Consider the following 14,485-nt stretch of genomic DNA (forward strand, 5'->3'; position numbering starts at 1 on the left):
GGCCACACATCTAACACCCCCCCCCCCCAGGCCACCTAAACAACTTCAGACATTAGATCACACCCATAGACAATGACAGACCTCAGTAGACTGCATACTTAGATTCCAATATCTAAATATAGACTCCAGACTGAAATCCTCAAATAAATAAAGAACCCAGACCAGACCACTGTATACATAACCTAACCCAGTAACAAGTAATGACTACCTCAGTAAATGTAGAATCCTTAATAAACACAGACTCCCTAATAAACAGATCACATCAATGCAGGCCCCAGACTAGACTTCCATAATACAAATCAGAGCTCTCTAACTTAATACAGATGTCAGACCAGATCTCTTCAATAAAAATTCCAAACAAGACCCCATTAATACAAACCAGCACTCGCATCTCTGCACCATACTCTGGGCTGGCCATTCATATTTTCCGCCCAGAGTGGGGATTGGCCGGATGGTGGCAGCCAATCACCGCTCTCAGAGGGAAATATAAATGGTGAGTACAGAGCAGAGATGCGAGCGCAGGAGAAAGCCATCTCAGGGATGAAGGATGATCGCAGCAGGTTTCAATAGTGACACCCTCTGTGATCTGTCCTTAACTGCAGGTACTACTGCTCCCAACATGGAGCAGAGTGTGCTCCATGTTGGGAGCAGTAGTATCTGCAGTTAAGGACAGATCACAGCAGATGTCACTCCTGACACCCGCTGTGATCCTCCTGTATAATGTATAGATGCGGGCGGGCGGGCGCTCTTCTATGGTACCCTGCACTGACGTATATATACACCTATTATTCCAATTTCCCACAGAGAGCTTTGATTGGCTGGAACCATCTGACCAATCACAGCTCTCTGTGGGAAATATGAATAGGTGTATATATACGTCAGTGCAGGGGATCATAGAAGAGCAGCCGCCGCATCTATACATTATACAGGAGGATCGCAACAGGTGTCAGAAGTGACATGGGCGATCTGTCAATTAGTACAGGTACTACTACTCCCATCATGGAACAGTGTGTTCCATGCTGGGAGTAGCAGTACTACCTAAAGAAAAACATTTTAAAAGTGAAAACACACACACAACATTTTTGTTATTGTCGGCTACATTTTTAGTTTCCTGACGCCCACATAAATTGATCCCTGTTTAAAAATTTATAAAAATTTTGTTATAAAAAAAGATAAATTTCATTAAATACATTCTTTTTCCATCACTACTGTATCTTTTTAATATATTTTTTTTAATGGTACCCTACGTAATTTTATTTAAAAAGGTATCTCCATCGCTTTTTTTGGATCGCTAAAGTCCAAAAAAGAATACAAACCGCCTGCAAAAACACCAAATTTAAAACCCACATGTCGTTTTTCTTGCCGTTTTTTTTTACTCCCATAGACTTAGAAAAATGCCACAATTTCAGGGGAAAAAATGCCATAGGCTCAACATGCTGCAACTTTGCAAAACCGCCAAGGAGCTAAAAAAGAGCGAAAAAAGCCAAAAGGATAAATATTAAAAAAACGGCAAATGAAAAAACGAAAAGTGGAAAAATAATTTTGCGATTTTTAATTTATTTACAGCTAACATCTGGCCGCAGCGTTTTTTCAATGAAAAAACGCCATGGGGGCCATTTTGGCTTTTTTTTTTTTTTGGGTGGGGAACACACACAAAAAACCAAGTGGAAACCTAGCCTAAGGGTTTATTTTCAATTGCTAATTATTTATGAAAAAAGAGACTCCCTGTGTATAACATGTCAGGTCAAAATATAAAAGGGTTTCTTACAAAGATTATTAATAGGGCCAAACTGATGCATTATGTGAAATGTAAATTATTTCAAATGTGCAAGCATTACTGACAATGCCTGTATAACATACACAATTGAGCATGATCAGTTCAGCTGCCATGTCCTGGTCTGTCCAGGTAGTATTGGCAGTAAGTATTAACTATGTATGCAGGCAAGGGGGATTATGGGAAAGTGTGTGCTCTGTTGCCTGGCAACCACAGGGTCACAGTTCAGGGAGTAAACCAGGAAGTGATCAGATCCATAGGGGGGAAGAACTCTTCAAGAATATAAGTTATTTAACCTATAAACACAACATTTGAACTCCCTGATGGTATGTGCTCACATCTGACAGACTTTGCTTTTTGTGTAAAGTCCTATTTAAAGGGGAACTCCGGTGGAAAACATTTTTTTTTATAAATCAACTGGTGTCAGAAAGTTGTAAATTAAATTCTTAATCCTTCCAATACTTAGCTGCTGTATGCCCCACAGTAAGTTCTTTTCTTTTTCAATTTCCTTTCTCTCTGACCACAGTGCTCTCTGCTGACACCTCTGTCCATGTCAGGGACTGTCCAGAATAAACAAAAGACAACCGGAGCACTCCCTTGTGTGGAATCACTTAAGGCACAACTTCCGGACACATATATTCAAATGGCCCGCTCAACCTTGTAATGTTGAGCAAAAAGAGGCCCAACACTAGGTTCATATATAACAGAAGGAATTCGGCTATTGTGGCTTCCCACACTGACAAACAAGCGTGCAAACAATGAAGGAGGAAGAGAGAACAGGAAGGTGGAAGATGAAAATCGTGCTGCCGAGGAACACAAGGTAAGTCTGGACTGTTTTGCAACAGGGGGTGTTTTATTATAACTAAAATAACAATACACGCAACACAATTCAAGGCCTGATGAAAAGACAGGAACAATCTTGAAACGCGTTATGTGTATTGTTATTTTAGTTATAATAAAACACCCGATGTTGCAAAACAGTCCGGACTTACCTGGTGTTCCTCGGCAGTGCGCTCTTCAGCTTCCACCTTCTTGCTCTCTCTTCCTCCTTCAAGGAACAGTCCAGAGCAGGAAATGTTTGCTATGGGGATATGCTCCTGCTCTGGACAGTTCCTGACATGGACAGAGGTGTGAGCAGAGAGCACTGTGGTCAGACAGAAAAGAACTACACAACTTCCTGTGGAGCATACAGCAGTACTGGAAGGATTAAGATTTTTAAAAAGAAGTAATTTACAAATCTGCTTAACTTTCTGACACCAGTTGATTTAATGACATTTTTTCCCACCGGAGTACCCCAATGTGGAGCCACATTTTGGGAAACCTGCCGCTTTGGTTTTTGCTGTGTTTCCATAAGAACTATAATAACTCAGCAATATTATCTCATTACATATTGAAGATAAGGGAAAATATCCTGTTATGTTCCACTAAACACAACCAACCTATAGTGACGATACGGATCAATATCTTTCCCTTCTATGTTTCATTAGACTGTACTAATACCTGTCATATTCCACAAATAAACAAAATGTTATATGTTACTCAGTACCTTATCATGATCATGTCCAGGTAATTTTATGTGTCTTACACCTATATTTCTCTCACAAATACCTTTCCTCACTTAGTTTTTTATCCTATGTTTTGGAGAAGATATGTCTGTCTCTTGCCCTCACTATGCTTGACTCATCCTGCTCCCTGAGTCTTCTGTGCTGTACTGGTCTCTTCATCCAATCACTGCAAGCTGCTCTGTAACCCCCTCCTCTCTGTTTATGCACTGCAATATGACAGGAGAGAGCACAAGGGAGTGCTAGTTCTCTGCCCTCACTTTGTCCCTGCCTGTGCTTTAACTGGGACAAAGATGATGCTGCAGCTGGACAGGGTTATGTTCTGGATGGTATGGTGGTCTTTTTTTTATAAGCCATGATAGAAAGGAAATTACATTTTCTTATGAAGTCAATTAGAAAGGTCAATTTTTTTCTAAGATCGACATCAATTAAAAACTTTTGAATCTTACAGTACCCATTTAACAGTTTGTATCCAAAAATTATTCTGATATAAATAATAAGATATTGAAAAAAAAACTGTTTGTGTCTATTGCACTGTGTCTTTTTATATTGCGGATTATTTTGTGAGCGAAAGATCCTTATTGTGCTGGGAACTGTATAAAGGAAGTATACAAAGACCACAAACTATATTTCACAATCTTAAATCATTACAAAGTTCATAGAGAAAAAGGCTTTGTGCCAAACTTATACAGACAGCTTTTCCAAACAAACAACATGGGTGATTTATACTAGGATGCTTAAAACTAAAATCCAATGGAAAACAACAGAGAAATGCTGCTGTATGTGACGAAAAGTTTAAATGCAATTTGATAACAATTTCTGGTAATGGGAATAGACAGAGAAAAGATAAAACTCCACTGGGGAATACTATTCTAAGGGTTAAAAAAAAATTGGACCAAATATTTCACATATAATTGTGCTGAGCAGATGAAGAAACACATAAAACATTACCATCTCTGTGGGAGGGGGTAAATGGCAGGTATGTGGCAGGTAAGGTAAATACAGAATACGAAATTGACTTTTTTTTTTTTTTTTTGAAATATCATTAGTAATTCAAAAAAGGAAATGACATAGGGCAGAACCCAAGAATCATTCCAAATCATACAATTCTTCACTTGTAGATCAGACTGTATTCTCAATTTAGTAAACTGCTGCTGTGGTTTGCATTAAATTGGCCAAATTAGCCAAACTTTGGGAGTTAGACTGAATGACTACACACAGAAGTAAAAAAAAGTTCCCACTTTGAAACAGTCCTTAAAGGGGTACTTTGACGGAAAGCATCTTACTCCCTATCCAAAGGATAGGGGATAAGATGTCTGATCAGGGGTCCCGGTGCTGGGGCACTTCGTGATCTCCAGTTCGGCAGTGGTAGCATCTGGATCACACCACACTCCCTCCATTCATGTCTATGGGAGGGGGCGTGACGGCTACTATGTAGCCGTCACACCTCCTCCCAGAGACATGAATGGAGGGGGTGTGGCGGCTTTAGTCACCAGTCATCCGGCATGGAGCAGAGTTCGCTCCGTGCACCAGATGACTGGGGTGCCGCATCTTAGATCTTGGGGGTCCCCTCTGCTGGGGATTGGGGATACAATGTTTTCCAGCAAAGTACCCCTTTAACATCATTGAACTATCAAACATGATTTATTTGACTCAATGGGGCTTTCCCACCAATCGAAAATAGGACCACTCAGCTATCTACAGATTGTTTGCAGCTGGCAGAAATGAGTCGGGTGCCTAAAACATTCTAGCAGACTGCATTATCCAATTTGCATAACTACGTATAGCACCGGGAACTAGGCTGGAGATGGCCATATTTGCTATTGGTGGAAAAAAATCTCTTTAACCCCTTAAGAACCGAGCATTTTTCCATTTTTGCACTTTTGTTTTTTCTTCCTTACCTTTTAAAAATCATAACCCTTTCAATTTTGCACCTAAAAATCCATATGATGGCTTATTTTTTGCGCCACCAATTCTACTTTGTAATGAGATTAGTCTTTTTACCCAAAAATCTACGGCAAAACCAAATAAATAAATAAATCATTGTACGACAAAATTGAAGAAAAAACACAATTTAGTACATTTTGGAGGCTTCCGTTTCTACGCAGTACATTTTGGTAAAAATGACACTTTCTCTTTATTCTGTAGGTCCATAGGATTAAAATCATACCCTACTTATATAGGTTTGATTTTGTCATACATGTGGAAAAAATCATAACTACATGCACGAAAATTAATTCGTTTAAAATTGTCCTCTTCTGACCCCTAAAACCATTTTATTTTTCTGCATATGGGGTGGTATGAGGGATAATTTTTTGTGTCGTGATCTGAAGTTTTTATCGGTACCATTTTTGTATTGATGGGACTTTTTGATCGCTTTTTATTCATTTTTTCATGGTATAAAAAGTGACCAAAAATACGCTATTTTGTAGTTTGGAATTTTTTTGCACATACGCCATTGGCCAAGCGGTTTAATTAACAATCTATTTTTATAGTTTGGACATTTACGCACGATGTGATATCACATATGTTTATTTTTTTGTTATGATTACATATTTTTTATATGGAATTTGGGAAAAGGGGGGTGATTTTAAATTTTAATAAGGAAGGGGTTAATGGGTGTTTTTTTTAAAACTTTTTACTCAACTTTTTTTAATATTTTTTTTACACTTTAAGTCCCCTTAGGGGACTTCTAGGAGAAATCATTAGATTCCTCATACAGATCAATGTGGTTTCATAGAACCACATTGATCTGTGTGCTCTGCGCTCGATTGATAAAGCCTGGTCCTGTCAAGCTTTATCATTCACAGCGCAGCAGCTGGCATACGACGTGAGGTAAGCCCTCAGCAGTGGATTGCCCCCCCACCGCTATCGCACTGTGGGGGGGGCGATCCACCCCACTAGACCACCAGGGATAGTTTATATATCCTTTAGATGCCGCTGTCAACTTTGACAGTGGCGATCTAAAGGGTTAATAGCCGGCCACTGCAATCACCGCATGACGGCTATTAACGCCAGCTCCCAGCTACAGGAATCAGCTGGAGGCCAGCCGGTATGGCGCGTGCTCGAGTCGGGAGCCCGCACCATACAACGGTTGCCGTCTCGGGACGAGCCGGCTAGTCCTTAGAAGGCAACCGGTTAAGCATGCTTGTCATTTTAAATAACTTCAAGATAACTTTGTTGTGTGTGTACATGAAGAGTTACACTATTTCTGCCCATTAGTTACCTACTTTATGGCATTTTTCAGCAGATTTCTGCTCCATAGGATCCATATGTAATTTTGAGTGACCTTGAGCTAGTGAGTTAAAGGGGTTATCCAGAAATAGAAAAACAGAGCCAATTTCTTTCAAAAACAGCTCCCCATCTGTCTCCAGGTTGGGTGTGATATTACAACTTGGCTCCATTCACTTCAATGGTGCTAAGCTGCAGAACCACACCCAACCTGGAGACATAAGGGGAGTGGTTTGAAAAGAAGTTTGATAAGGAGAAAGAAGCATTTTTCTATGATAAGATATCTCACAAAGTTTGTTATATTCGCTTGTACTATAAAGTTTGTACAAGTATCAAATATTAAGCAAATATCACCAAACCGACCCTGTTGTCATAGCACTTTAAACAAAAGAAAATCCTGCTGGATTTTTAAACTACAAAGTGTGCATCAGATAGATTGAATAACATAACAGAATCAGTATAACACAATGATGTATCCTTTCTTTTTATCTTCTATCGTTTAATTTGAGTCCCTTTCAATTTTTACATGTTTTAAATCACATGAGAGATCCTGTCAAGGCTGTTTTCATTCCACTCTGACAGCTTCTTCATAACCCAACCAATTTATAACTCTACAAACTTTATGTCTTCTGTTTTTGAACCAGACTTTTCCCTAGGAAATATATATATATATATATATATATATATACATATATATATATATATATATATATATATATATATATATAGTGTAAGCAGTAAATAATTCTTACAATCAATGGAATTCCAAGAGGTCAGACCAGCACCGACCGAGTAATGCCATATACTGGAAATATATCATCCCTCTAAAAATATATCATCCTATTAAAGGGTTATTACAGAGAATTATATTTACCCTTTAAAACTACTCTAGTTGTTAGGAAAAATAATTAAAAACTGTACTCACCCACTTCTGATCCCCCTCCAGGGCTGTTCTAAAGGTGCCAGTCCTTTTCGGTCACAGTTCAGTGCTCCCTTCTCCCCATCTGACACAATAATTTGCTGCAGCAATGACCCACCTCAATCACTCATTGGTTGAGCAAGCATTTCTTATTTGAATGTATGGAGGACAGGAAATGCTGACACCACCAGTGAGGGATTGGGGACAGGTGAAGAGGTTTGTTTTGTTTTTGTTTTTCCTGAGACCACATTTAGTAAAATACCCTTTTAATAGATAGAAGATCAAGTCTATACAAAAGATTAAAGGGTAACTGTCATGTGATTTTTTTTTTTCATAAATGAATAATACTAGTAGTAACAAGGAGCCTTTTATGTGGAAAATCACATCTTTCCCCAGTTACTAGATTTAGAGAAACAGAGATTCAAACAGTTTATCAGATCTCTGAGAGATCGCATTACAGCTATAGCATGTAGATGCAGAGGGAAGAGGGAGGGAGCAGCTGCAGTGAGAGGGAGTCAGAAACATACACAGATATGGCTGCTAGTGTTCTACTGCTTCACCAAGTAGTTGATTCAAAGTTACACTACTCAATAATGCTGTACACTGTCCTTCATGCTAATGCGTGTATGAGATATAGAGTTAGAAACATGGAATGTATAAGCAGATAAGAACCATTTAACCCATCTAGCCTGCCCAATATAAGAGAGGGCCTTCTCTTCTTTATGTCATGTGGTGTGAAATGACTGTGGGTCAAAGGATGTGTCTAAATTGTGTGCCCTACTCACTATCAATTATAAGAACAAAAAGCCTTTAATAACCCTACACTAAACTATTCTAAGACAGAACGCACTTAGACTCAGAAAAGACACACACTTTCAAGGAAAATACAACATTTCCAAATATCGATATTGCAATAGCTAAAAAAAATAATAAAAATTACACAGGGAACTTAGACAAGAACATTGAACTAGACAGATGTCAGAAAAACTTTACCATATTTTAAGCATCACATTTCATTTGTGCAGGTTAAAAAGGACCTGGTTCTATTAAAGGCTAACAGATGAAAAACCACCCTAATAATCTATGTCTAAGCGATCAAGATGTCTGATGTATTTCTCTGAGATAGTTGCACTGCATCAAGTGGAGTAAAAAACAGGAAAAGAGAAATAAGCAGAAAAATCCTGCTATTTGTAAGAGTTACATCCCACTGCTCTAAAATATCTGACCCACTGCTCTAAAATATCCTTCATGCTGCTTCTTAGGGTGTGCCATAGAGACACAGTGGAGTTATGTCACGATTCGGCTTACAGGTTGTTGATCCACTGTGTCAGCGAGGGATTGGCATGGACCGTGCCGGTGGACCGGTTCTAAGTGGCTACTTGTGTTCACCAGAGCCCGCCGCAAAGCGGGATGGTCTTGCTGCGGCGGTAGCAACCAGGTCGTATCCACTAGCAACGGCTCAACCTCGCTGACTGCTGAGAAGGCGTGGGACAGAAGGACTAGGCAGAGGCAAGGTCAGACGTAGCAGAAGGTCGGGGCAGGCGGCAAGGTTCGTAGTCAATATGGATAGCAGGAGATCAGGTAACACAGGCTTGGACAACACTAAACGCTTTCACTGGCACAAGGCAACAAGATCCGGCAAGGGAGTGCAGGGGAAGTGATGTGATATAGCCAGGGAGCAGGTGGAAGCTAATCAGGCTAATTGGGCCAGGCACCAATCATTGGTGCACTGGCCCTTTAAATCTCAGAGAGCTGGCGCGCGCGCGCCCTAGAGAGCGGAGCCGCGCGCGCCAGCACATGACAGCCGGGGACCGGGACGGGTAAGTGACTTGGGATGCGATTCGCGAGCGGGCGCGTCCCGCTATGCGAATCGCATCCCCGCCGGCAATGTCAGTGCAGCGCTCCCGGTCAGCGGGTCTGACCGGGGCGCTGCAGGGAGAGAAACGCCGTGAGCGCTCCGGGGAGGAGCGGGGACCCGGAGCGCTCGGCGTAACAAGTTAAATCTCTTCTGTGTGTTTGCAGAGTATAGAACATTTTATAAAGCAGCTTTTAATCTCTACTCCCTAACTCAAGAATAACTGAAAATAAAATCAAGTCTGTAGAGGGGAAAACTGATGAAAAATGACGCCCACGATGCTGAAAAAATATGGTTACAACTCATGCCAAAGTGAGTGGGTAAAGGTAAATGGAGTGATTGTGATACAGTAGATGTTAATCAATGTTTTTAAGTAGATTTTTTATGGCTGTGCCTATTTGCAGGTAAAGCAGCCATTAACAAACAGACAGATAAAAAGGCAGCCATGAACAATCAACTGCTCCAAACAGCAACTTTGGGTGAAAACAAATTAGCTGTCAGCCTCTTGTAGCCAAAAAGCGGCAGCCAATGGCCACTGGAGTTTGCCATAAAACTTGCAATAATCGGCTGCAACATTTCAACCCCATGCAGTTTGGAGACACCTTGCAGTTCACCAGCAGCCATTCCATGTGGCCACAAACGAAGAAAATTAGTTAAAATCAAGACTGCATATTTATTAAACACATTTGATGGTATAATGTGAAAACTGAATGATTTCATCCTTTCACAATTCACTCATGTTTAAAACTGTTTCACCAAATAAAAAATGACAAATCTGCTTGTATGAAACGTATTTATTTCCTGTAGTGAATTTCTGTGAACGGTTCTCCAACTTGCAAATTTTGGCGCACATCATGTGAAAAGCCACCTTTCACATGTTGTGCTCCAAAATCTGCATCTAAAATTTTGAGCAAAGGTTTTGCGCCTAACAGTTATGTGCACCAAAATATGCACTATAAAACTGTAAAATGTGTTTGTTTCTGCTTTGGAAATAGTTTTAATGCCACTTTAAGCCATGCTGGGACAAAGTCAAGGAAGTGAGGGCGGGACTCCTGTCCTGTCCTGTCTATCACACTTCTGTTTAAAAACAGAGAGGAGGGGTTACAGAGTAGCCTGCAGTGATTGAATGAATAGACCCAGCACAGCAGACTCAGGGAGGGAGTGAATTCATGGTGAGTGAGGGTGGGCTCAGTGCTTTGCTCTGACATGATCCTTCCTGAGCAGTGGATGTCAGAATGAGCGAGCATTTGCATGACCTAGTGAGTAACATATCTAACCATATTTTTTTCTGTGATAAGACAGATATGCTTTAAGTTCTACCTTTGCATACATCAATATTATTTTTATGATTTCATAAGCTTTGGTTTCAGGATTCTTTTCATTTGCTTGAACTGTGTTAATCTAATGTTTACTCTATTCTTCATTATAAATAAGTTGTTTTAAAGCAAATGTTTGTCTCTTTTAAAAAGAAATTTAATACAAAACAATCCAATAAAAACAGAGAGGCAAAGAAAATGAAAACCATAAATGAGCGGCACAAAACAAAAAGAAATCAGGGAAGCAGAAAGTTAAGTTTCAATGTAATATATCCTATCTCCAGAACCTGAGTCATTCTGCTGTAGCTTGTTATATTGCGAAATGATTTAAAAGGCCGGACCGGCATCACATAGATTATTTAATGAGCAAAGCAGTTGTTTATGTTCACCCTGGGGTACTTTGTAGGCACTTTGTAATCTACAGTACTATTGCCGTACACTGCAATAAAGATATTGATTGCACAGCTAAAGGTAGATTTATTGTATAAAAGTGAAAAAGCATGAATTCATGAAATGTTTAAGCCAGTTCTGAAGCACTTGAGAAATGTGTTTTACCTTACTTGCCTGTTTATAACTTTAGAGTTTGGCTCCGTGTCATAAACCATTTAGGGTGATGTGTAGATTTATAACAATTAGATACCACTATGTTGATTTGTTTTGAGCCAAAGAGAGAGATATCTTACAAATGAAAGCCAAAATGAAATTGTTCGGAGCTCTCAGAAGCTTGCAAATCTTCAAAAAGTGGAGCTGCTGCCCAAGGCTCATTGCCGGAGAGCACCTTGGCCGTATCAGTAGGACGCTTGCTTTTATTGTATTTCAAAAATGGTTCAAAGTTACTCAACACAGACGTCAATGAGAACAATTCGGCTATGCGGCAATGCAGATAAAAAAAAAAAAGGAGATTAATAATTGCCATTGTGGTTTAGCATGACTAAGGGGCTTTTCCAGTTGGTGTCAGCTCATTCATGTTCTTCTGTTGGATATGAAGAAATAAAGTAAATAAATAGAAATGTTCACAAATTTTATGTTGCCATAGAGCACCTGTTCAGTGCAAAGGAATGGCTGTAAGCCCCATGAAAAGTGAATGGTAAGGAGTGCTCTGTTCATTGGGGCACACATTTCCTGGGTTCTTGTGATCATTGGGAGTCTCAGCAGTCAGACCCCACCAACTTGCTATTTATTCCCTATGCTGAGGATAGGGATTGACTTTATGGAATGAGAAAACCCATTTAAGAATGGCACTAGTGTCACCCTCAAACCCCCTTTGGTTGTCCAAGACTGGTGGAAGATGCCAAAAATTGTAATAAAATTAAAAAAAAAGAAGTTATTTTCTTTTTTTAATTTCCTTTCTGTATGACCACAGTTCTCCCTGCTAACATCTCTGACCATTTTAGGAACTGTCCAGAGCAGGATAGGTTTGCTATGGGGATTTGTTCCTGCTCTGGACAGTTCCTGGCATGGACAGAGGTGTCAACAGAGAGCACTGTGGTCAGACAGAAAGGAAATTCTAAAAGAAAAGAACTTCCTCTGGAACATACAGCAGCTGATAATTACTGGAAGGGTTAAGATTTTTAAATAGAAGTAATTTACAAATCTATTTACCTTTCTGGCACCAGTTTAATAAAAACATGTTTTCCAGTGGAGTACCCCTTTTAACCTCCCTGGCGGTATGATTCTTTCTTTCCCTTCATGTCACATCCCCCCCCCCTTGTCACATCCCCCCCCCCCTCTGTCACATTCCCCCCTCTGTCACATTCCCCCCTTCTCACCTTGTCCTGCAGCAGTATACACTAGGTTTGCCGGGCAGATTTCAAACCTAGTGTATTTGCTGCAGAACAAGTCCTTTCCCCTTCAGCCAATCACAGGCTTTACACCACTGCGGCCTGTGATTGGCTGAAAAGTGAAAGGTCCTGTAAGATGAATAGAGCAGGGACCAGAGCGCACGGAGGGGAACGACATCTGCAGGGACCGGGAGTAGGTGAGCAAAAGTTTTTTTTATTTTACTACTTTTTCCTTTTACATTTAGCTCAGTGTACCTCCAGCTGTTGTGAAACTACTACTCCCAGCCTTTGGCTGTTCGGGCATGCTGAGAGTTGTAGTTTTGCAACAGCTGGAGGCCCCCTGGTAGGGAAACACTGACTTAGTATTTTTCTTTAGCTGCTCTGGCCGGCCCCCGCAACGGGAGCCGACCAGAGCAGATAATCGCAAGTTTTCCCGGGGGGGGCCGCATCGCTATATCGCATTGCTTTTGCGATATATCGTGCAGCCCGGCCGGGAACTCTGTAATTCTACCCCGAGCGTGACTCGGGGTTACCGATCCTGGCAGGGAAAATTAACCCAGAGTCACGCTCGGGAATACCGCTCAGGAGGTTAAAGATACAGGGCCTAGCTAAAGACAAAGATCTACAAATGTTAAAATATCACAGTAACATAGTTCATAAGGTTGAAAAAAGACCAGAGTCCATCAAGTTCAACCTATAACCCTAATGAGTCCCTACTGAGTTGATCCATAAGAAGGCAAAAAACCCTCATACTAGAGGTAAAAATTCCTTCCCGACTCCAAATGTGGAAGTCAGAATAAATCCCTGGATCAACATTCTGTCCCTATAAATCTAATATACATAACCAGCAATGTTATTATTCTCCAAAAATGCATCCAGCCCCTTTTTGAACTCTTTTACAGAGTTCACCATGATCACCTCCTCAGACAGAGAATTCCACAGTCTCACTGCTCTTACAGTAAAGAACCCCAGTCTGTGGTTGTGTAGAAACCTTCTTTTACTCTAAATGTAGAGGATGCCCCCTTGTTAAAGATACAGTCCTGTGTATAAATATATCATGGGAGAGATCGCTGTAAGCTCCCATGATATATATATACATAGTTCTTAGGTCTCCCCTAAGCCTCCATTTTTCTAAACTAAATAACTCTAATTCTGATAATCTTTCTGGGTACTGTAGTCCTCCCATTCCCCGTATTACTCTGGTTGCCCGTCTTTGAACCCTCTCCAGCTCCACTATATCTTTCTTGTACACTGGTGCCCAGTACTGTACACAGTATTCTATGTGTGGTCTGACTAGTGATTTGTACAGCGGTAGAATTATTTCCTTGTTGTGGACATTTATGCCTGTATTGATGCACCCCATGATTTTATTTGCCTTGGCAGCAGCTGCCCGACACTGGTCACTACAGCTAAATTTACTGACTCCCAAGTCCTTTTCCACGTCAGTCGACACAAGTGTGCTCCCATTTAATACATAATCCCAGCCCGGATTTTTCCTCCCCATGTGCATTACCTTACATTTATCAGTGTTGAACCTCATCTACCACTTTTCAGCCCAAACCTCCAACCTATACAGATCCATTTGTAACAGTGCACTGTCCTCTATAGTGTTTACCACTTTACAGAGTTTAGTATCATCTGCAAAGATTGCTACTTTACTATACAACCCCTCTACAAGGTCATTAATATGTATATTAAATAGAAAAGGACCCAAGACTGACCCCTGTGGTACCCCACTAGTAACAGTCACCCAATCAAAATAAGTTCCATTAATAACCACAGTACCATTAATAATCTGTGTCCCATCACTGAGACAGTTACTTACCCACTTACACACATTCTACCCCAGCCCAATCCCCATCATTTTATGCACCAACCTTTTATGTGGCACTGTATCAAATGCTTTGGAAAAATCCAGATATACGACATCCAGTCTGGAGCTCACCTCCTCATAAAAGTTGATCAGGTTAGTTTGACTGGACCGATCCCTCATAAAGCCATGCTGATATGAAGTCATACATTTATTTTTTATTTTTTTTTATTTTTT

The sequence above is a fragment of the Hyla sarda genome, chromosome 6, assembly GCF_029499605.1.
Source record: "Hyla sarda isolate aHylSar1 chromosome 6, aHylSar1.hap1, whole genome shotgun sequence".
NCBI classification, from domain to species: domain Eukaryota; kingdom Metazoa; phylum Chordata; class Amphibia; order Anura; family Hylidae; genus Hyla; species Hyla sarda.